The sequence below is a fragment of the Equus caballus genome, chromosome 4 (genome assembly GCF_041296265.1).
Source record: "Equus caballus isolate H_3958 breed thoroughbred chromosome 4, TB-T2T, whole genome shotgun sequence".
Taxonomy (NCBI): Eukaryota; Metazoa; Chordata; class Mammalia; order Perissodactyla; family Equidae; genus Equus; species Equus caballus.
Window position 1 is genome coordinate 65222568 of NC_091687.1, and position 25365 is coordinate 65247932.

At 45.5% G+C, this 25365-nt stretch overlaps 1 protein-coding gene across 17 annotated transcripts in view; it reads right to left on the reverse strand.

Moving 5' to 3' along the window:
- NOD1 (nucleotide binding oligomerization domain containing 1) overlaps positions 1 to 22338 on the reverse strand; it is a 49401-nt gene extending 27063 nt beyond the window's left edge. For 3 of the 17 annotated variants that reach the window (XM_070264763.1, XM_023639459.2, XM_070264756.1), the window contains exons 1-4: positions 21886 to 22321; positions 16640 to 16693; positions 15948 to 16032; positions 956 to 1054 (exon numbers count right to left, since the gene is read on the reverse strand). The gene's annotated coding sequence lies outside the window, so the exon portion shown is untranslated. Of the gene's footprint in view, positions 1 to 955; positions 1055 to 10997; positions 11108 to 15947; positions 16033 to 16576; positions 16694 to 21885 lie in introns of all 17 variants that reach the window. The other 14 variants (XM_070264764.1, XM_070264758.1, XM_023639458.2 and 11 more) reach the window with 11 other exon arrangements.
- Between the last annotated feature and the right edge of the window lie 3027 nt (positions 22339 to 25365).

Consider the following 25365-nt stretch of genomic DNA (forward strand, 5'->3'; position numbering starts at 1 on the left):
TCGCCAAAGTCTGCTATACACAAGCACCCTGGGCAACGAAGGAGGAGCAACGGCCATGTGTGGAGTGAAGCAGCACAGAGGGAGGGCAAGAGCAAGAGGGAGAGGTGACACGGACCTCCACGCGGTAGGTGACCGGGAGAGGCCACCTTCCTGGAAATCCTTGAAAACCTCGTGCACGTGCTGAACTTCCTGTCTGGGTGGGAAGAGAGGCCCAAGCTATTTCATGTGAGGATTAAACAATAACTTCAGTTCATCTGAGTTACCCCCAAATGGCACCGATTGCTTTCTTACAGCATAAGATCCTTCAGCCACTTCTCCAGTCATTCTTGTGTGTATAAAATGGATCATAATTCTGGAACTAGAACAGCCTTGATCTGGCCCCTCAGTTCTTCATGTAGGTGGGAAAACCCACACATTCCAGAAAGATCATTTTGAAATATTTTTGTTGAGCTCAAAAAAAATTCATAGATCTGTAAACCCTGTCAGCATCATTAACGTATGCTTCAGAAGCCCACATCTGTTAGCATTCAAGTGCAGTGGTTCTCAAATTTTTTTCCACCAGGTCACACGTGAGTCTCCTGCTCTTTGACAGGCTTCCATTTCTTCTTCCTTTACCTATCAAATTGCTAAACACTGCGAGCCTTATGGAGATTCTCAGCGGGACCCCACACCATAACTTTGCTTTATAACCTGAGTGACTGGGCAAGAGACAGTACAATTGACCATTCTAAGCAACAGAAAGGCAAGAGATCCTTACCAAACAGAATTTAAAGGGAAGAAAATGGTTGGTTAGTTACTATTCCACTAAAAGTATGCTAATCTATTGGATGCTAATTCAGCCTTTTCCATTGTGGTCCATTCTACGACCCACTTCAGGATCCACAGCTCGAGAAAATTGGTTTCCTCAAGGATTAGCAGATGGTAATAGTAAATTTAAATTAGTGATTAATAATACCTTTTTTTAAGTTTCTGGCATCGTTTTTAGAAGTAAGTCAGAATATTTTAAAACAACATTCTCTCCTTAAATCTTCAATTTCCAATTTCCTTCCGGGTTCTGCAAAATCAAGAAAAGAAAGGTTTCTTAGAAAACTCTCTTGTAGTGAATGGCGAACAACTGAATGAAACTGGCAAGAGGATAGTTTTTAAATCCACAACTCTAGAATCTCCGAGTAGTCTCTGTACCTTCTTCCTTTAGGACCATGTTTTCCAAACCTCAGTCATTCGGGCAAAATAGTCACTCCTTTTTTTTCTTTTCGGCCATAATTGAGTCCCACCTGTACTTTAATTGCTTAACTTTTTTGCTTTAAATGGACTATTTTAAAACTAATAGATTAATTTTAAGGAAATTTTACATCACCACTGTAAATGAAAACTATCACTTTCAATAAATAGAAAATAACAAAAAAATTAATTTGATGCAAATAAAACCATGCTATGGCATTCCAGCTCAACCGTGCTGCCTGGAAAGGGCCTGAGGCCTGTTTTCTCTTAGAAACACCTGAGAGGTGTTAAAGAGAGAAGAGCACAAAACTGAGACGTTCTTTTCGAGATAATCCTAAATCTGAGAGAACTGGGAAGGGAACTGCTCCCCACTTCAGGGTGCAGTTTTTCACGCCATGGCTCCCTTCTTAGAGAGCCTGGGATGGTTTCCCCTTCCTCCCTCCTCTCCTAATCCTCATCTGCCTGCAATGAGCTTCTCATTTTACTCTCGCCTCCTGTCTCTTCCAAGCCTGTGATTCCCACAAAACCAGTGACTTCTCATCCCAGCCTTTCTCCGTAATAACCCCTACAGACATCTCCACCTCTTGCCATCACAGGCAGAAACTTAAGGAAAGTCTCCTGACTTAGGGCAACCTAAGCAAAGCATAGAATTACAAGTCAGCCAGCTGGCAAGGACGCTGTTGTTTTATAATTTCCAAAGCCCTGGTTTGAAATTTAATCAGATTTGCAGTTAGTGCAATTCAGCAGGAGTTTAACAAGATGTGGATGGCAGAAAAGGAAACATAGCTGAACGTGCCCTGCTAAACAGAATCCAGGGGTGGACCAAATCTATGTCATGGGACACCAGAGAGAAATTCAGCTCATGGTCATCCTGTTACAAGAAGCACCAAAGACAGCCAGGGATCTCCTCGCTCTGAGCAGGATCCTTTATTTTCCTCACCCACTAAAGGGTGGGTCCAGCTGGTGAAGAGGGTCTGATCTGCACTTCCAGGCAAACAGAAGACCAAGGTGGGGCCAGGGTCAGGTATGGGGAGCTGGGCCTGCCCTAACGGGTGGGCTCTCCCGGGGTAGTGGTGCAGAGCAGTGAGGACTGAAGTTGGAGATCCTGGTGAGGAAGCTCCAGGAAACAACCAAAGAAAACATTAAGCCAAGGGAGGCCGCCAGAAAACAAGGTGCACAGCAGAAGAAAAGATGGAAAACCAAGCGGAGAGACGAAGCAGAAAATATCAGGGAAAGGCTTGTTGACGCCTAAACCATCTTGAGACAAAGGCAGGTGGGGGTAGAGCCTATTGGCGAGGAGGGAGGGAGCCCTTGGGAGTGAGGGGTTCAAGGGCACCCCCCACCCACTCCTCTTCTTCCCTGCTTTCTGATCTGCCATCAGAAAGGTTTGGTTCCCAGGTAAGAGAATCCTACAGTCAATCCACTCTTTGGCTCCTTATGGACCTGTGCCCAGGTCCCACCTTGCAATTTGATCTTCTGAACTAAATATAAAGTCTGCAGAGCCTCAAAGAGAAGATTCAGAGAAGCTTCTCTGAAGACAATGAAGCAAGGATTGGGGGAGGGCAGACAGTCAAAGGGAAAAAGAAGTAGAGAGAGGAGAGAGGAATTCTGTAAGACAACAGAGCAGACTACTGAATAGAAATAAAATACAAGCCGCACGTCATTTAAAATTTTCTAGTAGCCACATTAATCAAAGTAAAAACAAGCAAGTGAAATTAACTTTACTAATACATTTTATTTAACCCAATATATTCAATGTATTATTTCAATATGTAATCAATAGAACATTAATGAAATATTTTACATTCACTTTTCTCATACTAAGGCTTTGAAATCCAGTGTATATTTTACACTCACAGCCCATCTCAACTTGGACCAATGACATTTCAAGTACTCAACAGCCACATGTGGCCAATGGCTACTGTACTGGACAGGGCGGCTCCAGAGGAATCACTGGAAGCCGGGGTAGGGGGACGCTGAGCTCCTGCCCTGTGTCCACTTCCATCTGAAATACCGATGCCAGAAATGTCTCTGAATCGACTTTCTGAGACTGGTGGTTAAAGAAGTGAGGTCGCTGATAATTCTTCAAACTCAGAAAGAAAATAAGTATGGGACCCACTGATGTATAGTCAAGGTAAAATTCCTTTCAACTGTTAGATACAAGTTTGCAGCTCTGCATGCTTACAAAGATAAAAAATAAGATACAAAAATGCTAACGACAGTATAAGGAGACAGGGACTCTCATACACCATGAATGGGAATGTACATTGGCAGAAACCTTCTGGAAAACCATTTGACAGTATGTATCAAGAGCCTGAGAAAGGTTTCCATTTAGTAACTTTCCGTTCTAGAAATTTGCCTTCTGAAAAGATTCAGAGGTTCTGACAGCTGTGTGGGTTTTTTTTAAACAAGGGCCTTCCACTTCTATCCATGATAGGGTAGCTTTTGGCTCCCACAGAGGCAAACTACAGGTGAATGGATCGACAAACTGGGGTAATTCACACAGTAGAGCACTCTTCAACAATAAATATGAGTGAAATACTAACAGAGGAATGGGTGTCACAGATATGCTGAGTGAGAGAAGCCAGACTCAAAAGAGTTCACAGCGTATGATTCCATTCATATGATTCTGGAAATCTGATCTAGAAATCAGAGCAGTGGTTTTCTGGGAAAGGGGGATGAGAGTGGGGGAGAAATTGACCACATAGAGGAATAAGAGAAATTTCTGGGGAGATAGAAATGTTCTTTATCTTGATTGGAGTGCTATGTGTGTGTATGCATACCCATATACATATATACACACACATGTATACATACGTACATATGATTTGTCAAAAGTCATCAACCTGTACCCTTAAAATATATGAATGTTATTGTATGAAATTATACTTCAATGAAGTTGATTTTAAGTAAAGGCAAAACACATTTCCAGATAAATAAAAACTGAGAGACTTTTTGTTGCCAGCCTAACTGCACTAAAATAAATACTAAATAGAGTTTTTCAGGTAGAAGAAAAATGATCCCAGGACAAAAACAAAATGAGAGCAGCAGAAAGTTTTAATACGTGGGTAAATATAAATGTGTATTGAACAAAACAATACTGATATCTTATGGGGTCTAAAATATATGCAGAAGTAACACATGTAATGGCAATAACACAGAAAGTGGAAGGGAGTAAACGGAGTTAAGGTGTTCTAAAGTGAAAGCATTTTCTGGTAATAGGCAAAAGTATTACTTTATATTAGACAGCAATAACTCAAAGACTCAGGTTTTAATCTCTAAATTTACCACTAAAAAATAATACAAGAATACTACTACTACTAATAATAATAATAAAATAATACAAAAAAGAATACAAGACAATAGAAGGAAGAAATGGAAGAATAAAATACACTTAATTCTAAAAGAAGCCAGGGAGAGAAAAAGGTATACAAAAAAAGTGAGACAAATAAAAACTAGACAACAGATATCAATCCAAATACAGTAGTCCCCCCTTATCCTTGGGGGAGACGTTCCAAGACCCCAGTGGATGCCTGAAACCAGGGATAGTGCCAAACCTGACATATACTATGTTTTTTCCTACACATACACATTTGAGGTGTGACAGCAAAACTAGCATGAATTTCTTTTTCCTTCTTCACAATTTCATGAATAGAAGATTCATTCTTACCATAAATCTTAGCAACCTCAGAATACGATTTTTTTTTCTTTCCTTATTAAGTTGAGAACTTTCATCTTTTCACTTACGGAAAGCACATGATGGCTTCTCCTTGGCATATCTGAATTGCCAGAATCACTACTCTTGCGCTTTGGGGCCATTATTAAGTAAAATAAGGGTTACTTGAACACAAGCACTACCACGTGGAGACAGGCAATCTGATGACCCAGACGGCTACTCAGGTAGCATATACAGTGTGGACACTCTGGAGGAAGAGATAATTCACATCCTGAGTGGGACGGAGCAGGACTGCACGAGAGTTCATCACACCACTCAGAAGGGCTCACAATTTAAAACTTACAAATTGTTTATTTCTGGAATTTTTCATTTAATATTTTCAGACCCTGGTTGACCGAGGGTAAGTGAAACCACAGATAAGGGGGGACTACTGTATGTTAGCAATTCAATTAAATATAAATGGACTAAATAACACCAATTATAAAACATAGATTGGAAGATTTGATAGAAAAAAACTACATGCTACATAAAGATATATACTGTAAATAAAGTGACAGTTTAATTAATTAATTCATTCGTTCCCCCAAATGGGAAAAGAAATGCAACCAAATACTAACCAAAAGAAAGCTGGCATAGCTATACTGAAATTAAAGTAGAATTTAAGGGAAGAAATGTTACTAGAGGTAGAGGAGCATTTCATAATGATAAAATGGTCAATTCTAAAGGATGATACAAAATTTTTAATTTGTATGCACCTAGTAACATCTTTTCAAAATATAAAAAGCAAAATTTGACAAACATAAAAGGAGAAATAGACAAATGCACAATCACAGTGGAGGACTCTAATATGTCTCTCAAAATAACTGAAAGAACAAATAGACCAAAAAAAGAAAAAAAACAGTAAGAAAATGAAGAATCTGAACAGAACAGTTAACAAGTCTCTCAACCAACATCTACAGAACACTATACCACCCAACAGCAAGAGGATGCCCAGCATCATAAGTGCTCATGGAATGTTTGTCAAAACTGACCATATTCTGGACCATACAGCAAGTTCTTAACAAATTTTAAAGGTCTGTAATCATTCAGAATATATTCTCTGACCATGGTGGAATTAAGCTAGAAATCAAAAATAAAAAGATACCTAGAAAATCCCCAAGCCCATAGGTCAAAGAAGAAATAAAAATGGAAAATTAGAAAATATTTTGAACTGCATGATAATGAAAATACAACATATCAAAATTTGTGGGATACAATTAAAGAAATCATAGAAATCTATAGCCTTATATGCATATAATAGAAAAGAAAAAAAGTTAAGTCATATCATTTTGTATCATGCTTTAATTTATACTTTTACCATGGATATTTACTCTCGGTCATATTTTTTGAAAAGGTTTTTAAAGGATACAGGAAATACTACATGGATGGTATTCTAGTCTATCCAAGCAGTTTCTATACACATGTATGCATATATACATTACACATATTCATAGAAATACCCATAAACACTAAGAAAAAAGATCAGAAGGAAACATACCAAAGCATTAATTGTGATTATTTCTGAGCGATGGGATTACAGGTGATTTACGTTATTTGGATTTTGGGGGACACATTCTAAATTATCTTTGATGGGGCCTAACTCATTTTTAAAATGAGAAAAAAGTAAATATTTTAGCCCATCCAAATGATAATTTTGGGGCCTGGGTTTAATTGTCAGGAACACTGCTGCATACTCCGACTGGTTTTTGAGCTTGCTGTCAGCCAGTCCTGTTGACCAGTAGCTTATTTGTTTAGAATAATAAGCAGATGAGGACAAGCACTGGGACCATGCAGGTCCCAGTGTTCTCTGGCAGCCATCACACTCTCCTCCCCAGCCACCAGGAGAAGCTGGAGGGGAGGCAGGCCTGCAGTGGTAGAAAACCACACCTTCCAGGAGAGCCCCACTTCATTAGCGGTGGTGCCTGCCCAGCGGGAGGAGAGCACAGCGCAGGGGGGAGGCCCCCTGGAGCGCGGAAGCCCTCAGGTTCATTCATTTGTTCATTTTCATTTATCCTGCATTCATGAGCGTACGGGACATAGGGCGAATAAAGCTGACTGTAGCCCTGCCCTCAGGGGCTTACAGACAAGACAGACCGTGTGACCAACAGAAACCTACCAGACCACCAAACGCAAAGAAAACAAAATAACTGAATGAAAGGAAGAGGCTGATAATGGAGGAACAAAGCAAAGACTTCAGAATGAAATGAACTTGGAACCCTAGAATGGAGGGAGGTCTGCGTCAGCCAAAAGTCTGGGACAGACAAGTGAGGCCCGGGGATTAGAAAGGGCTTGTGGCAGACCTGCAGTCAGAATGCACACTCTGAGGTCACCGGGACACCCCAGAGAAAGGAGTCCTGCCTCCGGAGAGGAGCCAGGCCTCACCGGCAGAGACTGACTTCTATTCCTGTCTCTGTCCTGGAATCATGGGGAGGCCCCAGAGAAACCACACACACACGACACAGACACATATGGACACACACACACTCAGTTTCACTTTCTAAAGAGGGATTTGTCCCAGGCCTGCTGCTTTCTTCCCTTCCCACTACCCCAGGGGACCCCGAAAGGAAATGGGCGTTCTCTGTAACTGAGATGCTAAGATAATAAACACTTTATAAAGATGTTTTCCATCTTCATAGATGTTCCTATGTTTGAATAACTTTTCCCCAAGTATAAAAGCATGCCTGCTCACTGTGGAAAATTTGAGAAATGCAAAAAAAAAAAAAATGTTCAGAGAAAAAAACTGTCCCCTATCACCCACTACTCGCATTTTGGAGCATTTGCTGTCTGCTTTTCTCCATGAGCACTTATGCCTAAATTGATCTTTCAATATTTGGCATCACGCCATATGTATTTGTGTCCCTTTACCATGATCTCGGGTTTCTTTGTAACCGCCAAGGCCCTCTTTTCAGGGCAGAAGCTGGTTTTGGACAGATGATTTGCTCACCTGGTTTTTATTTTATAAAGAAGAGGAAGAGCCACCCACCACTCTTTGCTCTTTAAGTCCCCTCACCGGAGGAGTTCCAAGTACCAAACAGGATCAAAGATGATGACAAATGGCAGCACCTTCCATGGCCAGGCCCTGCCTGTCTGAGCCGCCAGGACACATCTGGATGCCTTGCCCAGCAGCCTCCACCAGCTGCCAGTCACACGACAACACGCTATCATCAATCAGACCAGACGGAGGGCTGCCAGGGGCCAGTGGGGGTGGGGGCGCTGGAAAGACTCCAGCATCCTGCATTCTCATGCCTCCTTCTCCAGAGATCCAAGGGCAAGCCCTGTGCTGAGGGGGGGCCCCAGCAGGGCACAGAATGACCATAGCTAACACTGAGTAGGTGCTTTACTAGGGGACCAGCACCTACTGTGGAGGCAGGAGAACACAGGGCTGCATGTGGTCTCTGGAGCCAGCCCAGCTGAGTTTGAACTCTGTCTCCATCGCTAGTTAGGAAGTTAGCCATCCTCTCTGTGCCTCAGTTTCCTCCAAGTGAGCATCCCTACCTCCACATGTGGCTGTAAGGACTGAGTTAATATTCACAAAGTGCCTAGAGGAGGGCTCCACACCGTAAACACTCAGTAATCAGCACCTCACTTAATCTTTACTCTTATCTCATTCAATCCTTAGGACAGCCTACGTGGCAGAGGTCCTTGTTACAGCCAATTTACAAATGAGGAAACTGAGGCACACAGAGGTGAAGCAGCTCCCCCCCCCACACACACACACACAGAGTTTATGATCTGACAGAGCAGATGGACAGAGAACAAGGGATGACAGGCGTGGTGAGCATGTGGGATGAGAAATGAACAGAGCGAGCCAGGGCGGTCTGTAGCTCTCCTGAAGGCTTCCTGGGCCCCCCGTCACCCCCTGCAGAGGAGAGTGACGGGGAGAAGTGCTCAGAGCCCCCCCTCTCTTGAGGAGTTTGAATTTGAGACACCCAGAGAGACGTCGAGTCCCAAGAACCACAGCACGTGAGTGGTGGGTCAAGGCGGCCCGCTGCTGAGGGACACAGTCCACGGCCACCCAGGCACCCCACCCCTTATCCCACGTATCCTTACTATGAACCCCCGCGAGCAGAGAGAACCTCAGCGTGTGCCCCTGCGCCCCAAAGGACACTAGCAAACACGTCCATTCAGCGGTGGCTTCTTTCTGTGCAAAATCATCCAGCAGAGCCCGAGCACAGAGTCACCTGCCTACAGAGTGAGCACGAACGTCAACTCCCAGGATGAGCCAAGAGAATCTGGCCTCCATCCCAACTGATGGGGGGGCTAGATCAAGAACAGAAACCTCATGAAAACCATTTCCCCTGATCCACACTGGCCTCCTGATTTCACTCTTAGACACCCAATTGTTGGGAATCATCATTCACTCTTTTATATAGATATATATTTCAAAATAGATGACACAGCTTTCCACAAACTGGCTTTGCAATACCAGCACATAAGTCCTATTCCTTAAAACATTCTTGAACAATGTATCAGATGATCACTTAAAATTACAACCCGGAGTTGACCTATGAGCTCCATGGTGTCAGGCCACTCTTCCAGTATTTCTGCCCCCAACACTTTCTGCATATAAGCTGCAGACAAATACAAACACAAATAGAATCAAGCCAGCTGTGCTGGCATCCACGTGCTGGCCCAGGGCCAACAGCCTATGCTCCTATCCTGACCCGCCCTGCCCATATTCTGTTCCTTTCTCGAAGCGTGAGTTCCCAAACAGGCTGCTGCTCTCTGGAACTTTGGGGGCCACAGGAAAAGGTAAAAGATTTTATAGAGAGAAAGGACAGGCTTATGGGATAAGACTTTGTTAACCATTGGACAATGTTTGCAGACTTCCCTACCCCTTTCTTGAAAAACAACATCTGATAGAAGTATGCTGCTCATCAAATGGCTTGGATTCTCTTCCTGGGTACCAGGTAGTTACACGTCCCGACCCCCTTGAAGTTTACTTGCTTTGACTCATGAAATGTGAGCAGAAGTGGAATGAGTTACTCTGGGCAGGAAGCTTTCAGTGCATAATTTATCCACGTGCAACGCTCTTTTTCCTCTGGCACTAAGACCAGCAACATTCGAGGTGGTGGCTGCTCTGTCCACCCAGGCCCACAGATAACAACAATGCTAACCTGTGAGAGACAAAGAGTGTGAGAAGGAATCAACCTTTGTTGTTTGAGCTACTCAGCTTTTGGAATTACCCGTTACTGCAGCACAACCTAGCCCATCCTGACAGATACCATAATTTTGGACAAGACAAGCATTCAGCACACTAGGAAAACAGGGCCCAAAGGGATGAAGAGAGTTTTCAGATAGCTGGTTGGAGGCAAAGCAGGAATTATTAAGAGGCTGGTCCAGGATGCTTACCACAGCCCTCTCCCTTCCTTCACAAGACAGCAGTTTCTACAGGACAGAAACCTCACCATTAAAGGACTACTCATGGTAAAGAAAAGCCACTGCAATTGTTTTTTCAGATACCATAAAACTGACTGACTTTACTGAATTAAGAGTCAAGACAAGTCAAAATAAAGCATCATTCTCTGCCTACCTCTGACTTAGAAGTAATTCTATAAAAGACAATACTAATTTATTTAAAAGAAAAAAAGGCACACAAGTAAGCCACGCATACTCTTGATTTGCACTGAGGTGGCTGCACCTGCTTGTTGTGGCTCCAGACCCTGTCATCTCACTCCACTCAGCTGCTTGCCTCTGTACCAGAACCATGGCCATCTCTGCCCAGGCCACTGCCATCACTTCTGTCAGAACCATCCGTTAGGAACCATGTGAAACTGTTACATGATTTGTACTGTTTTAATTTTTTACAAAAAGAATATATGCTTACATAACTTAAAGTTATTTTAGAGCTTTTTTAATCACCAGGGCATCTTAGAACAGCTTGAGACAGGTCCCATCAATCACCTAGTTCTACGGAACTTTGACTTCACACTCAGAGAGCCCATCCCCGAGGAAAAAATGCTCAGTCCCCATTAAACTGAATGGTAGTTCATTAAAACCAAACAAACCCATATGATGTTACAACTCTCTCTGTGCACCTGTAAAGGAATGAAAAGCTTGCCTGGTTTGATGAAACATCATAGTCAAGCTGATGGGTTTGTGGGCGGGAACGGTTTTATTTTGTCTTCAATTTAGTAGGAAGCTGTCAACTTGTGGATATTGCCACAAAGCCTGGTTTGAAACAAGGAATCTAAAGTGAAAAAATGAATCCCCACAAAAAAATGTACAGAGCAAAAGAGGCAACAAAACTCACTTTCAAGCAGACCTTTAAAATCTTGGGACTCAAGGAATACCATATTGAAGAAATGCTCCATGATTACCCAGCATTTCACTTCTTTTGTCTTGTATTTCCCCTTCTTCTCATGTAATAGAATCCTCTGAACACTTTAAACCAATACTGGCTCAACTGCCTTCTGGGTAACACTCTGACCCTAACTGATGTTTTAATTTTGATGGAAGATGCCAAAGGGACCTCACAGTTTCCCACCCAGTATCTACTCCCCATACAAATGGTTATCATTACCAAGGAAATCATTCTGGATTCTTCCTCCCTTTCTGTTAAGAGCACAACCTACCACTAAGGTCTAACCAGCAAATACCATCTCTGGCCAAGGTGCAACCTGCTGTGCACGATATGTGCTTCTAAAACAGTCTGTCTACCACAGTCCTGGACAATCAGAATCGATAACTGATATCTATGTATTAAATTCAGATTTAAGATAAGGTAAAATAAAGCCATCATTCCCTGCCTACCTCAAACAGGTACCTGCCTACCTCGGAGATGATATTACCCAGATTCAAAATGTCAATAAGGTATAGGCTCCACCAACCTGGCCGTAACCCCCAGCATCGCTTGAACACACATAACCACAAACGCTGAGGATCATATCTGGATTCTTCTCCAGGAAAATACTTCTCTCTTGAATAAGATGCATTTTGGTGAATGGGATCCAGCCTCCTTAGGCCAGTTTCCCAACAGTGAAGACAATAATACCGCGTTTGTTGACATGAACCACTTGGATATTCAGGGAGAAAGTGGTGATGTGAACAGCATGGCTCCGCCATCCTTCAAGTTGCCCCGTAATGAGGCGGGGCGAACTAACTCATCCCAACAGAAAGCTAACACCAAGCACATTTTTATAGAATATTGACAGAGCTGCACAGAGAATACATACAATGGGTCAACTCAAACAGGGTCCTTCTTTCCCTGCTGCGTAATCCACACAAACATTAGCTCGACCATGCTTCCAGGCTTCAGCGACTAGATAAACTCAAGCCACCATTCTTTAATGGGTCTACACAGAACCCCATCTCTCATGGGGTTTTTTGGGGGGTGGAGGTCTATTCATTTTTCTTCTTTTGTTTTCAATTTCTTAACCTGGAAAACAAGCTCAATCCTGTATGCCTCTGCCAGACTAGAAAGCTTCTAACAGCCCCCTCTGGAGAAAATTCAGCAGACGGATGAGGCTACAATTATTATTTGAAGCTTTAAGCTCCATTAACACTCATTTACTTTAAGTATCTGAAAGCACTTAATCCCTCACAATTTCAAAGCAGATACAAAAATCGGTCAGTCTCTCTCAATATCTCCTCTCTTTCTCCCTCTCTCCCTCCTCCCCCCTTTTCTCTCTTTCTCTCTTGTGAAAGTACCAGAGTTTGAACTCCAGATACAGACACTGGCGCCCTGCCTACAAAGGAAGGAATGCAGGGGCAGCCATGTAAGCCCTCGGGGTGGACAATGGTGGAATGCTGACATCCTTTCACAGCTGCCTGGGCCTTCTGAGACGTCATATGTCTGCCTCCACAACCCTCACACCCAAGCATCTCCTTCTTCTGGTCAAGAAACTCTGTTTGGAATGCATGCAGAGCCAGCTCCTCCCTTCTCTGCTGAAACCATGGGCTTCTAGAGTGGAACAGAATGCAGTCCAACACCCCTGTCTTAGAGATGAGGAAACTGAAGCCCTGGGCAGGGCAGAGACTTTTCTGGATCAACCAGAACTAGAACCTAGGTCTCCGGGCACAGAGGCAAGTACTCCTTTTGTTTACTTCTGTTTAGAGCGGCCCCCTCAGGGGCCAAGAGTCTTGCCCTATCCCCCCAGCAGTTGTGACTGACGCCAGTCAGAGTAGGGGAAGGGCGTGGGTCCCACCTCCCCCTCTCCGCCCCTCAGCCCCTCTCTCCCTGCTGGGAATTCCCGTGGTACTTTATCCCCACCTCTCGCAGAGGATGTGGTACTTTACTTTCTTCCTTTTCTAAATTCTCCCTGCACATCAACTGATGGTTGGCAGTCAAGGGCCAAGGCTCTAAGACCAGGCTCCTTGGTTCTAATCACTAGCTTTGGACAAATACCACCACCTTCTGTGCCTCAGCGTCCTTCTCTGTAAAATGTGGACAGCAGGAGCACTGCCTCCTAGGACTGCTGTGAGGATTCAACGAGGTCATACGCATACGGCGTTGAGAACAGCACTGGTCACACAGAGAGGGCAGTCTAGGCCAGGACTTCTGTCTGGTTCATCCCTGAGGCCCAGCATTTGACTGTCAGGGGTGGTGTCCATCTGGGTAGTCACTGTATCTCCAGCACATAGAGGACGCTAGATAAAAAACTGTCGACTGAATGTGTCTGGCACAGTGCACTTACAGACGTGCTTCACTGATGCTCACTGAACGAACATGTGCATTTCCAAAGCTCACAGGCTCACTTGGGGACTGTCACTTGCTAAGCTTATCAGTGGATAAACTCAGATTTGCAGGCACCAATATTGTCTACTGCTCCAAGGCATTTTAGTTGCCGCTTTAAAGTTTAACCAGAGCCCAGTTGTCAATTTCCAGAGCATTGTCTATACATTCTCTTGGTACATAATCACCTGTTGCTTTGACAATGCCTCCCAACAGTGCCTTATGGGGATGACATGCAACTGTTGATTGACATTTTCCTGGTGTTATCCAGGCTTTGAAAAATAAAGTTCCAAAAACACCCTGCTTGGTATTCATCTCTGAGGGGCCAGTGAATAGAAACATCTGAATAAAGAAAGCCAACAGAAGACAACAGAGCCTTGAATCGGCAACCCCAATCTGGAACTCCGTGCGTGGGTTTAAATGCTCATACGGAAGAAAATGCCACAGAAGTGGCAGGTCCAGAAGCCAGAGGATATCTGGAGGTGGCATTTAGCATCAACACAGAAAACGTCTGGAGCTTCTCATTCGAATGGCATTCCACGAGAACAAAATATGTCAAGTCACCTCACAGGCTTGAGTTGGAACTTGGCCTTGAGTAAATACACACTCTGCTGGCCAAAACATCGAGCTGGAGACTTCCATTCACCCCCCCTTGAACTTGTATCCACAGTCAGCAACTGTCTGGGACACAAATTTATGCCGGAGCTTGGCCAGAGGGTACCTGGGATGTGTTGGGGGCGGGGTGACCCTGAGTGGCATTGAGAGGTTGAGAAGATGCTGAGTTCTCCCGAGAGGTGGCACACCCTGGGCCTGGACTACTCTGGAGCCCTCATCACCCAGTGTGGTCCTATCTTAGGGAGCAGGCCCACCCAGCCAGCCAAGACACACCTGACCTGCTGTTGCCTCTCACTCTGTGATCTCGTGACCACTTCACAGGAGTGAGGAGAAAGGCAGAGTGCAGACACCCCAAAGCAAGCCAGCACACAGGGCTAAGGTCTTGGCCCCATACAGTTGGGGGCCTTTTCTGTGACCTGAAAGCTCTAAATAAACAAGAATTTTTTTCCAAACCTGTGTCTTTTAAGTGCATGCAAATTCCCCGGCAGATTATCAGGGCCAGGAAAGCACCTCTTTCAGGGCTTATGGGCTAAAGCCAGAGAAAGCAGAACAGACTAGCATGAAAAACTGTCTGACACTCCTTCCCTTGGCCAGGTGCTTGCCAGCATTGTGTACCTGCAGACCCTACACTCTGACATCCACGCTCCCAACCTGCCTCTGCTCTTTGGGGTCTTTTGCTCTTGTTTCCAGGGAGCCAAGAAGGATTGGAGTCCCCCCTTATCCATCCATTGAGGCTCCTGCTGAAGGATGCTGATGCCTAGGAGGTCCACACACATTTATACACATCTGCCCCAGAAAACCACGAAGCAGGCCCTGTGGGTCAGGCAGACCAGGCTCCGCATCCTGATTCTGCCATCTTTTGCTTTGTTCTGAGCTTCAGTTCCTTCATCTAGAAGTTGAAAACCATAATTTCTCTCTCCAGAAGTGTCTCACTCATTAAGACAAGATTTATAAAACTTAAAAAATAGGGGTTGTTAATTATCTTTTTCTTGTAAATTACTAACATAGAAAAATGGCGGTAGGGAGGGGGGAGGTGACTCTCATGGCCTCTCACTGCCTTTTAGAATAAAATTCCTAACCCTTTCCAGCCCAAGAAGCTCTGCTTGGCCTGAGCTTGGTTCATTCTTTAGCTCTCTCTACACCCTCCTCAACACACCCAGTTCTTTCCCACCTCTGAGCCTCCAGACACACTGTTCCCTGCATCTGACACGCTCTAATTCCTCTTCACCCCCAAATCCTAGTTAAAAAGGCTCATTCTTAGAGGGGCATATCCCAGACTCCCCTAATCCTGGTACAGCTCAGACGCCCTGTCTCATGACATACTGCTGTTTTCTCTTACACACTTCCCCCAATTTATAACTATCTATAACTATTTATAACTATCTATAACTAACTATTTATAACTGTCTATAACTATCACCCCTTCCTCCTCGAATAGCCTGCACACTCCATTCAGCCAGGCACTGGGTCTGTTTCATTCACTGCTGTATCGCAAACCCTTAGTAGACTCCTGGCACCAGCAAGGTCCTCCCAAGAATATATGAATTAATGCAATGAAGAACCAAAGCGCCAGTGAGCCAGGAGGAACCTGGAGCTACAAACAGCTTTCTAACAGCCTTTGACACCAAGCTGCCGAGCCAGCAAAGCACTCTGCATCCATGGGAAAGCCAGAGGAACAATTGCCCCCTCATCATCAGAAATGCTAAAGCATCCACAACTCACTCAACGGAGAGTGTGCTTTTCGGGGCCCGGGGTCCACTGGCCCAGGCCTCCTGGAGGATTGCCAGAGCTCCACAAGAGGTGCAACCTGTTAGGGTGTAAAGAAGAGAGAAGATGAGTGAGGAATTTATTACAAGGTAGTGTAGGTAGCACAGGCCACTGCACTGTCGAGGGGATGTTGTTAAATACTGTCGCGTCCCCCTGAGTCCCATCCCGGGAACTTCCAGGCCTGATTTCTGTCTTCCCATATACGCTACACACCTGTCTGGATGAAGGTATGTTTCATTACACCCAAGCTAACAATCTCAGGGCACTGAGATGACATTTATCTCAAAACAAGCATCATAACCCCCTCTAATAATGCTAGTCAACGCCAGTATCAGGGTTCCCCCACCTCACTCAGTGGACATTAGATCAACTAGGTCATAGGCAATGGTTAAGGTTTAAAAGTTGCAATTCTGGAGTGGGGCATGGGGTATCTGACTCTCACTTCATAAGCAGGACATCCTTTAGAAGCTGGGGCTCTGTGTCCAGAAATACAGCTCTAGAAAGACCATAAGCACATCTGCTGGTTAGTTACAGCAGGCAGGCAAGGGGAGGTAGGGGGTCAGCAGAGAGGGAGGGGTCCTCACCGAGCGCAGGCTCAGTGGTTGGGAACCAGGACCCTGCTTCAAATCCTGGGTGCAAGCACTTACTATCTGTTGACGTCAGGCTAGTTATTTAATCTCAGTGAGCCTCAGTCGTCCCATCTGTAAAATAGGGAAAATGAGAACTACTGCACAGGGTTGCTGGGAAGATCAAATGAGCCCCACAACCCTCCCCAAACCTAAAGCTCTTGGACCAGTGTTGTACATGTAAATCTATGTAAGCATTATCATTTAGGGTCTATCAGATCAGATGCATCATCATTTCATTTCATTTAACCAAACCTCAAACCAATCCTTCCAGATCCGTAGAGTTATCCCCATTTTACAGATATAAAAATGGAGGCTCACGACGGTTAAGTACCTTACTCAAAGCCACACAGCTAGGAGATGGCAAGACCAGCACTTGAACCCAAGTAGTCATCATAATCATTATCATCATAACAATTACCGTTTACTGAAAGCCAGGTGGTGTGCTAAGCACTTTACATCAATTATCACATACTCAAAACCACTCTGTAAGGAAAGAATTATTATAACTATGTTACAAAGGAGGACACAAGGTTGAAAAGGTTAAACATCTTGGCTGAGGTCACACAGTTAGTTAAGGGATAAAGCAGGGGCTCGATCTCAGTTTTGACACCAAAACCCATGGTTTCTTCCATTAAAGTCCTGCCTATTTGGTATTTGTTATGGATCTCATATCTCCACTTGAAATCATCAACGTGCCTGAATTCATATTAAACGTAAAGCACTGGCCTTGTTGAATGGCGTCCAGGAATGGCCCTCTCCAGGAAGGGGGCTGGCCGACGGCCTGCACTGTAGCAAGGAGTTAAGAAATCTGCAAAGAAAAGCCTAGCTTTCCATCTGGCTCCTTCTAGAAGGTTTGGTTTGGGGTGGTAGATAACAACTGGGGAATGTGTTAAAGCATGGGAAGTTCTTAGTCACCAGAATTTTATCTTTGGGGAAATATTTGTGGGACTATCACAAATATTTTCTCAAGCAAATCCTCATCTGCTCACAGATCTTCCACCACGTAAAGATTTTCCTTAGCGATATGGGACTGCCCTCCCCAGTTACATGCGGCTCTGAAAACATCGACCCAGTGTTGGGGCCCAGGGCAGGCTGCCCTGAAATATCCCACAATGGCATACTGATTATTTTGAATGAAAGGTACTTGCTTTGACTTGAAGTTTGGACTCTCCTCTCTCTGTTCCCCCCAAAGCATGGGGAAATAAATCTCCCATGTGAAGGGTGCTTTCCCCACACCAGGAGAGAGAGCGACATCTTCATTACCAGAGCTGAGAATTCAGGGTGGAAAAGCCTATGTAAACAAACCTTGTCACTTTTATTAATTTACTACCTCAAACCCAAACTCTGCTTAAATTCCTCACTAATTATGTACCCCAAACCCAAGTTTCTTTGTCCTGTCAATTCCTCACAAATTGATTCTTTTTTGTGTGTAAAAAGGTATATAAACTGCTTGCTTTGTTCACTCTGTGAGCATCATTTTTTTAATGATCTTCCATGTGCATGTAATAGATCGGTTTTTCTCCTGTTAATCTGGTCTTGTGTCAATTTTATTATTAGTCCAGCTGCCATAAGAACTGAAAAGGGGGGGCCAGCCTCGTGCTGTAGTGGTTAAGTTCACACATTCTGCTTTGGCGGCCCAGGGTTCGCAGGTTCAGATCCTGGGTGAGGATCCACACACTGCTTATTAAGCCATGCTGTGGCAGCATCCCACATACAAAACAGAGCAAGACTGGCACAGATGTTAGCTCAGGGACAATCCTCCTCAAGCTAAAAAAGAGGCAGATTTGCAATAGATGTTAGCTCAGGGCCAATCTTCCTCACCAAAATAAGGAAGACAGACAAATAGCCAATAAACATACAAAAAGTGCTCAACTTTAAAAAAAAAAAAGAACTTGGGGCCGGCCTGGTAGTGCAGCAGTTAAGTGCACATGTTCTGCTTTGGCAGCCCAGGGTTCACCGGTTTGGATCCTGGGCGTGGACATGGCACCGCTTGGCAAGCCATGCTGTGGTAGGCATCCCACATATAAAGTGGAGGAAGATGGGCACAGATGTTAGCTCAGGGCCAGTCTTCCTCAGCAAAAAGAGGAGGATTGGCAGCAGTTAGCTCAAGGCTAATCTTCACCAAAAAAAAAAACTCAAGAAGGGTAAAGGGGGGAATTCTCCCCCCCACCACCTCAACACAAGTCATTACATCCTCCCAACTCTTTTCTGCCCCTAACCTAGTATGGTAGTGATGACACAAAGAAGGGCAGGGGCTATCGACATCCTGAAACAAAGATATAACAGTGGTTACTTTTTATGTTTTCTTAAAATATTAATCTATCAAACCCTAGTGCTAATCTGGTGCTCACTTTGCAATTACCTGAGTCTTCATGTTGAACTATTTATTAGTCCTTCAAACTATAGTTTTCTATAATTTAGAAGAAAATGACTACTCAGCAAAACAAATTCCAAAGGGGCAGTTTACTAGAGAGTACCCTACTGATCTTAAGGAAGTGTAACACAAAATTACATTGCTGGCTCTAAAGACGCATATCCCTTGCTAGGGCTCCTCTCCATCAGAGGGCCAAGATCCCCTCAGAGGGACAGCATCTCCAGCCTGGCTGGCTCAGTGGCTCCAGAGGCTGGGAGGAGGGCAAAGGGGAGGGGTGATGGGAAGCTTAATTGGCCAACTCTGCATCCTAACGTCTGCCCACAGTTTGCTCTGCGGCAATTCTAGATAAAACACAAGAATAAAAATTCCATCCAGGAAGTCTTGCTTTGACACACTTTCTAGCACTGGGTAAAAAAACATCAATTAATTGAAATGGCAATGATTCCTCACTTCTTAATACAAGGGTCAAGTTTAGAAAAAACACTTGCCCTCAATGATCAGGTGATGCACCAAAGAGTTTTCCTCAGAACAAGTTCAGGCCTTGAGCACGCACGAAAGGAGGCCCCTGTGTGAAATGCAACTGACATTACCCAGAAGATAAAAGAAAACAGGACTTCCAGAAACTTGGAAAATACCTACAGCTTCTGCATGACAAAAAACTCAGCACAAGTACAAACTTTAGCTTTCCTAATTTCATCTTGCCTAAACTCCCCTAAAAAAGGAGAATCATAAGACAAACTGGTAACTTAAATCTCAAATCCCAGGTTGATGTCTTAGGTTTTGAAGAAATACTGAACTCTTTGGATAAAAAGAGACAAGAAATTGATATTCTCGTTTAAGCAAAAACGAGAGATCGCCCACACATGGTAAAAGCAGTTGACCTTTACACCCACATTACATCACTGTTGCTATTTCTAATGTCTAATCTAACAGTGTGGCTGTTACTGTCAAAATGATGGTCAATGACACACAGGGTGTCATTGTTCACCAGGGTGAAAGGTTCAGCTGGGATGCCGGCATGGATACTGTAAGATGTGGGTCCTCCCCTTCTCTAAATTCCTGACTCTTCTTGGTCATTGAAGAAGGATTCATTGTCTCTAGGCCAACAGTCAGGAGCAAAACAAGAAGATCCGGGGCGTGGGCCGAGGATGCTGCCAGCAGGAGAGCCACGTGTGTTCCCACATCAATTCTGAGACCTGGAGACAGCCCGGCTTTCTTGGGAGCCTGTTTTTTGATACATGTGGCAGTGGGGTGGAGGAAGTCTCATGATTAAGGACCACTTTCTTTTGTCAAGCAATTCATTCCTATCACATGGTGTAAAACGATTCCAGAGCCATTAATAAGCCATCTTTTGGGAGGCCTGAGATTCCAGACCTCAAAGCAGCCAGAGGCCCAAGGGGTTAGGATCCACAGAGCCCTTCCCCAAGCAGGGCAGGAGAAGAGCAGGGGAATGGAGTTGCATGGGAGACAATGTCTGGACAAACGCTCTGCCTCATCGTGGCTGTACGAAATGAACAATCATTGAACACAAATCACCACTACTGTGCCTAATAACTAGCACTGTCAGAGCATCTGCCATGTGCCACCTGCCCTGCCAGGCGTCTGATACACATTCCCTTATTTAACTATATTAGCCCCAGGACACAGTTACTATTTTTATCCCCATTTTAGAGTTAAGAAAACAGGGGCTCAGAGAGGTCATGTAACTTGCCCATGGTCACATATCACAGAAGTGACAGAATCTGAATGTGGGCCCAGGTTTGATGGGCTCCAAAGCTTGAACTTATTTCTCCGTTCCACAAAAATGAAACCTGTTCTTCATAGACCCTTCGTAAGTCCTCTCTTCTACCTCTCCGCTGAGGTTTGTTTTAAATCCACCTTTCTCATCTGCCCGGCACACGTCTGTCTCTTGTCCAATGGTCCTGCTTGCTGGATTACAGCTACCTGCCCCCAGCATCTACCCCAGGTGAGGACAGGGTCCATGCTGTGGAATCCACTGCTCTCTAATATCCACAGTAAAGTTACTCATCCCTGGACATATCTTAAGTAGGGGGCTTTCAGAAGGAGAGGCAAACCTGGCCCTGTGGCAAGCACTCCTGGCTTCATCCTTAAAGCAGAAAACCCACAAGTTGTCAAGGCCATGGGTTTACTGCTTCCCTCAACTTAATTTCAAATGCCAACAATGGAGGCATTTCCCAGAAGGCAGAACCAAGAGGGCCTGGTAATCTGGCATTCCTGTTTCTCATGATGTGCCAACAGACTACGTGAATATCCGAGGCTATTTTGAACAACGCTATTGAGGCGACCCTGCCAAGCATTGTGTCATTCCCCTCCTTTGCGGCTCAGGAAGCCCGAGGGAAGGCCGCTGCCCAGTCCCCAGGCCCACACAGGACGCTGAGCGCAGCCCGATTCGTCTATAGGCTGGCCTCCATCAAGGCCCCCGCCTGCCTTTCCACCTTCTCTCGGCTGCCTCCCTTTGGTCACTGGTTCTCAACCCTGGCTGCATCTTGTAATCACCGGGGGAGTCTAAATGATACAGAGGCCTGGGTCCCACCCCCAGGGATTCTGATGGAATCGGTCTGGGGTGCGGCCTGGGCATCCGGATTTTAAAAGCTCCCCGGTGATTCTGAGGTGTAGGCAGGATTGAGACGCCCTGCCTAGACCGCCGTGGGATACACGATTCCGCTGACGCTGAAGTTCATTCCTCTTAACTTTCGCTGCGTTCCTCAAACTCCCGGGTTTCTCTGCCTCGTTCCACCTGGAGCTCTTCCAGGGCAGCTTTTCATTCCGCCCGCACGCAGGATCCCGCCTCCCTGCGCCTCCTCCATCACGGCGCCCGGGACCCCAGAAAACTTCTGCCCCGCGCGAACGCCTCGTCGTTGGGACTTACCTGGCCGCCAGGTTTGCAGACCTCGCAGCGACTGGGAGCGAGAGCCCGAGCCAGGCGCGCCCGGGAGCGCGGCGCCCCGCTGCTGCGCCACGGGCAGGGCGGGAGCGGGCGCTCGCCGGCGGCCGGAACGGGAACTGGCCGGGCGGCAGTGGCAGCCGCGCCCCTCCGGCTGTGCCCCCGAGCCTCGGCGGCCTGCGCGGTCAGGCCCCGGCCGTGCTGCGGACGAGGCAGGGTCGGCGGTGCGGCCGCTCTCCTGGGCCGGGAGACGCCGCGCGCAAAGAATGGCCTCGGGCGGCCCCCAGGGCGCTCCCTGCAGGAGCGCGAGCGGCCAACCCACGCGCGGCGGCCAGCGGGCAGGCGCGAGAGTCCTGCCAGGCCTGACACGCTCGGGAGCTCCTGGCGCTAGCTCGGCCCCAGCCGCGGCCAGCCCGGGCCCGTCCCCCTAAAAGTGCCAACTCAGCACTTGCAACCAGAGGCAACTCCTGGGCATGATGGTGAAACTCTCCCACGTGCTCCCCGATGAAAAGAGCTCAGAGTAATCACAGGTTTTACAACAGAGCATGGACTTCGATTTACACTTCCTAAAATTTAAAAATTTTATATTCCTTTCCTTATATCTGTTCTTGGCAGTGTACATTTTATATTCTAAACTTTATGCTGTAATGACTTGTAAAGGAGTTTTTAACATGCTAATAAGTTTCTCTAATAAAATATTTTTTAAACGTTTCAAATGGGGAAGGTTTACATAGGCCTATAGATGCTATGAAAAGTCACTTATTCACGCTAAAGTACGTGCAATCATGTGACCACATATGCGCGTAAATATTTGAATTGTCATCAAACGCTGCCTTCTGAGAAAGGGAAAGTATGTTCACAACTCAGAAGTGAAACTTTGCGAACGGAAAATTGATGAAATACAAGGCGCAAACTTGTAAACACCAAAATGAAGATTCTAAAGATGCTAATTCCTCTAGTTTGTTCTTATATGAACTGGTAGAAAAAACAGAAAAATTTTCTTTCCTAATAGGATTCTGAATTTTATCTTCCATGTCTTTTAAACTCTCTTTTGTATTTTTCATATACTGGTTTTGTGGCTGCTTTCTGAGTAACTGCTTCAGTTCTGTCTTGACCTTCATCAATTATTCATAGATATTTGAATCTGCTCTTTAACTCATCTGTGGTAGGCAGAATAGTGCCGGACCCCCCACCCCACCATGTCCTACACCTGGAACTGTGAATATGGTAAAGAGAATTAAGGGAGCAGATGGAATTAAGGGTGCTAATCGGCTGATGCTGAGATGGGAAGATTATGGTGGATTGTTGGTGTGGGCCCAGTGTAATTAGAAGCCTCCATATAAGTGGAAGAGGGAAACAAGAGAAGGAGTTCCAAAGAGATGGAAACCAGAGAAGGACCTGGCCTGTTGTTGCTGGCTTTGAAGATGGAGGAATGGAGTTACAAATCACCAAATGAGGGTCGTTTCTAGAAGCTGGAAAAGGCAAGGAAATGGATTCTCCCACAGAGCCTCCACAAGGAACACAGTCCTACGGACATCTTGATTTTAGCCCAGTGAGACCCATTTCAGACTTCTGACCTCCAGAACTGTAAGACAATAAATTTGTGTTGTTTTAAGCCACTAAGTTTGTGATAATTTGTTACAGCAGCAGTAGGAAACCAATACGCCATCTATTTAAGTTCTTCATTCAACAATAATATATTTACTTTCTAAAAGTCCTTTGGTTCTATTTCTAGTTTTCTTGGCCATTTTTAACAGTCTCCTGTTCTTTGCTGTTCTTTGCTCATATATAGTTATTTTTTGTTTAACTAAACTTTATTTAAAGATAATTGTAAATTCACATGCAGCTATAAGAAACACTGCAGAGGCCATCACCATCGCCACTGCCATTACTGCTGGAGCTGAAGTCACCACCACCTCTCCTCCGTACTATCTTTCTTTTTGGATTCCTGGCATGGCTGACCCTGAAATTTCAGTCTACTGGAGTCATTAGAGATACCAGAAGTTGGTGTCAAGATGGTGGCGTAGGCGGACTCTGAACTCACCTCCTCCCATGAACACAACCAAGTTACAACTATTCTTGGAACAATTACTCTAGAGAGAGAACTGAAAACTGGATAAAAAGAACTCCCACAACAAGAGACAGTCCTGACTGAAGCAGAAGAGGCAGAAATTGCTTTCTGGAGAGAAAAAAGCCACCTTTGCAAGCTGTGGTGCTTCACAGCTGGCCAGGAGCAATCCTAAGGTATGCAGCCTCCCCTGGAGGAGCGGGGCACCTGAGTAGGGGAACATTACCACTATAAGCATCCTTCAGACTCAGCACAACTGAGACAAGTGTCAGAACATCTGGCTTTGCTGGCTATTAACTACAACAGGGAATACCCCTAGAAAACCTATCTGACATAAATGGAAAAAAGCCAGCTCTTAAAGGGCCCATGCACAAATTCATCCATTTTGGAAAGCAACATAAAATCACCAGAAAGAAAGGGCACAGTGCTTTTTTGAAAAGAGACTCACCTGGTAGGCTCTGGGTGTATCTCAGTGAGAGGTGAGACCTCTCCAGGGACTGAGACATTGGCAGCAGCCATTATTGTGACCTAGTACATGCATGCTGACACAGATGCTATCAGGTGCTGTTGGAGGTCTTGCCCTGGCCTGTTAGCCCAGGGGTCTGCCTCACCCACTAGCACCGATTTAATCCAGCTCAGGCAGGCAGCCCACCCTACGGACTGGCCCCACAAGCCCCGCAAGCCCTGGGGCAACTTTCCAGCAGGTATAGACTAGGTGTCTGGATCCTGTGGGGAGGTGAGTGAATCCACCTCTGTAGGGCAGGGCATGTGTGAGGAGCTAGTGGAGTGGGTGGGGTGTTGGTGGAGTGTTTGGGGACCTCTGCAGGGGGGAGACTGGGTATGCTGCAGGGGGTTGGGACGTGTGCACAGCCCAGGACTGTGTTGATGGTGTGTGTGGACCTGTGGGCCATGTGGCTTATCAGTGGCAGAAGACCTGTGCTTCTCAAACAGCCACATAGGGCATCAGCCCCACCTGAAACAATTGGGTACTCCTGTGCCTGGGGCCTGCCCCACTCAGCTGCAAGCCTGAGAGAGCTGACAATAGCCTGGCAGGCTGGAGGCCTACAGCAATTGTAAGCCCCTGAGCCTAGCAACCAGCCATGCTTGGTGCCCACTCTCTTAACAGAAAGACTGCAACAGGAATGTGCTACTAGACCTTGCAGCCAACTGTGCTGAGGCTCCCCAAACCTGATAAAGTGACTGAAGTGTCTGTAACAGCCATGTGCAGCAGAGCATTACAACCAGCTGGCCAGGGGGACAGCCTAGATTCCCTGGGTACCTGCATCAAAAGCAACCCTGCCACAACAGAAGGACACACGTAGCCCACACTCAGGTTACTCCTGGAACATTTGGAACTGGTGGCAAGAGGGAAGCACACTGTTGGGCCTCAAAAGGCA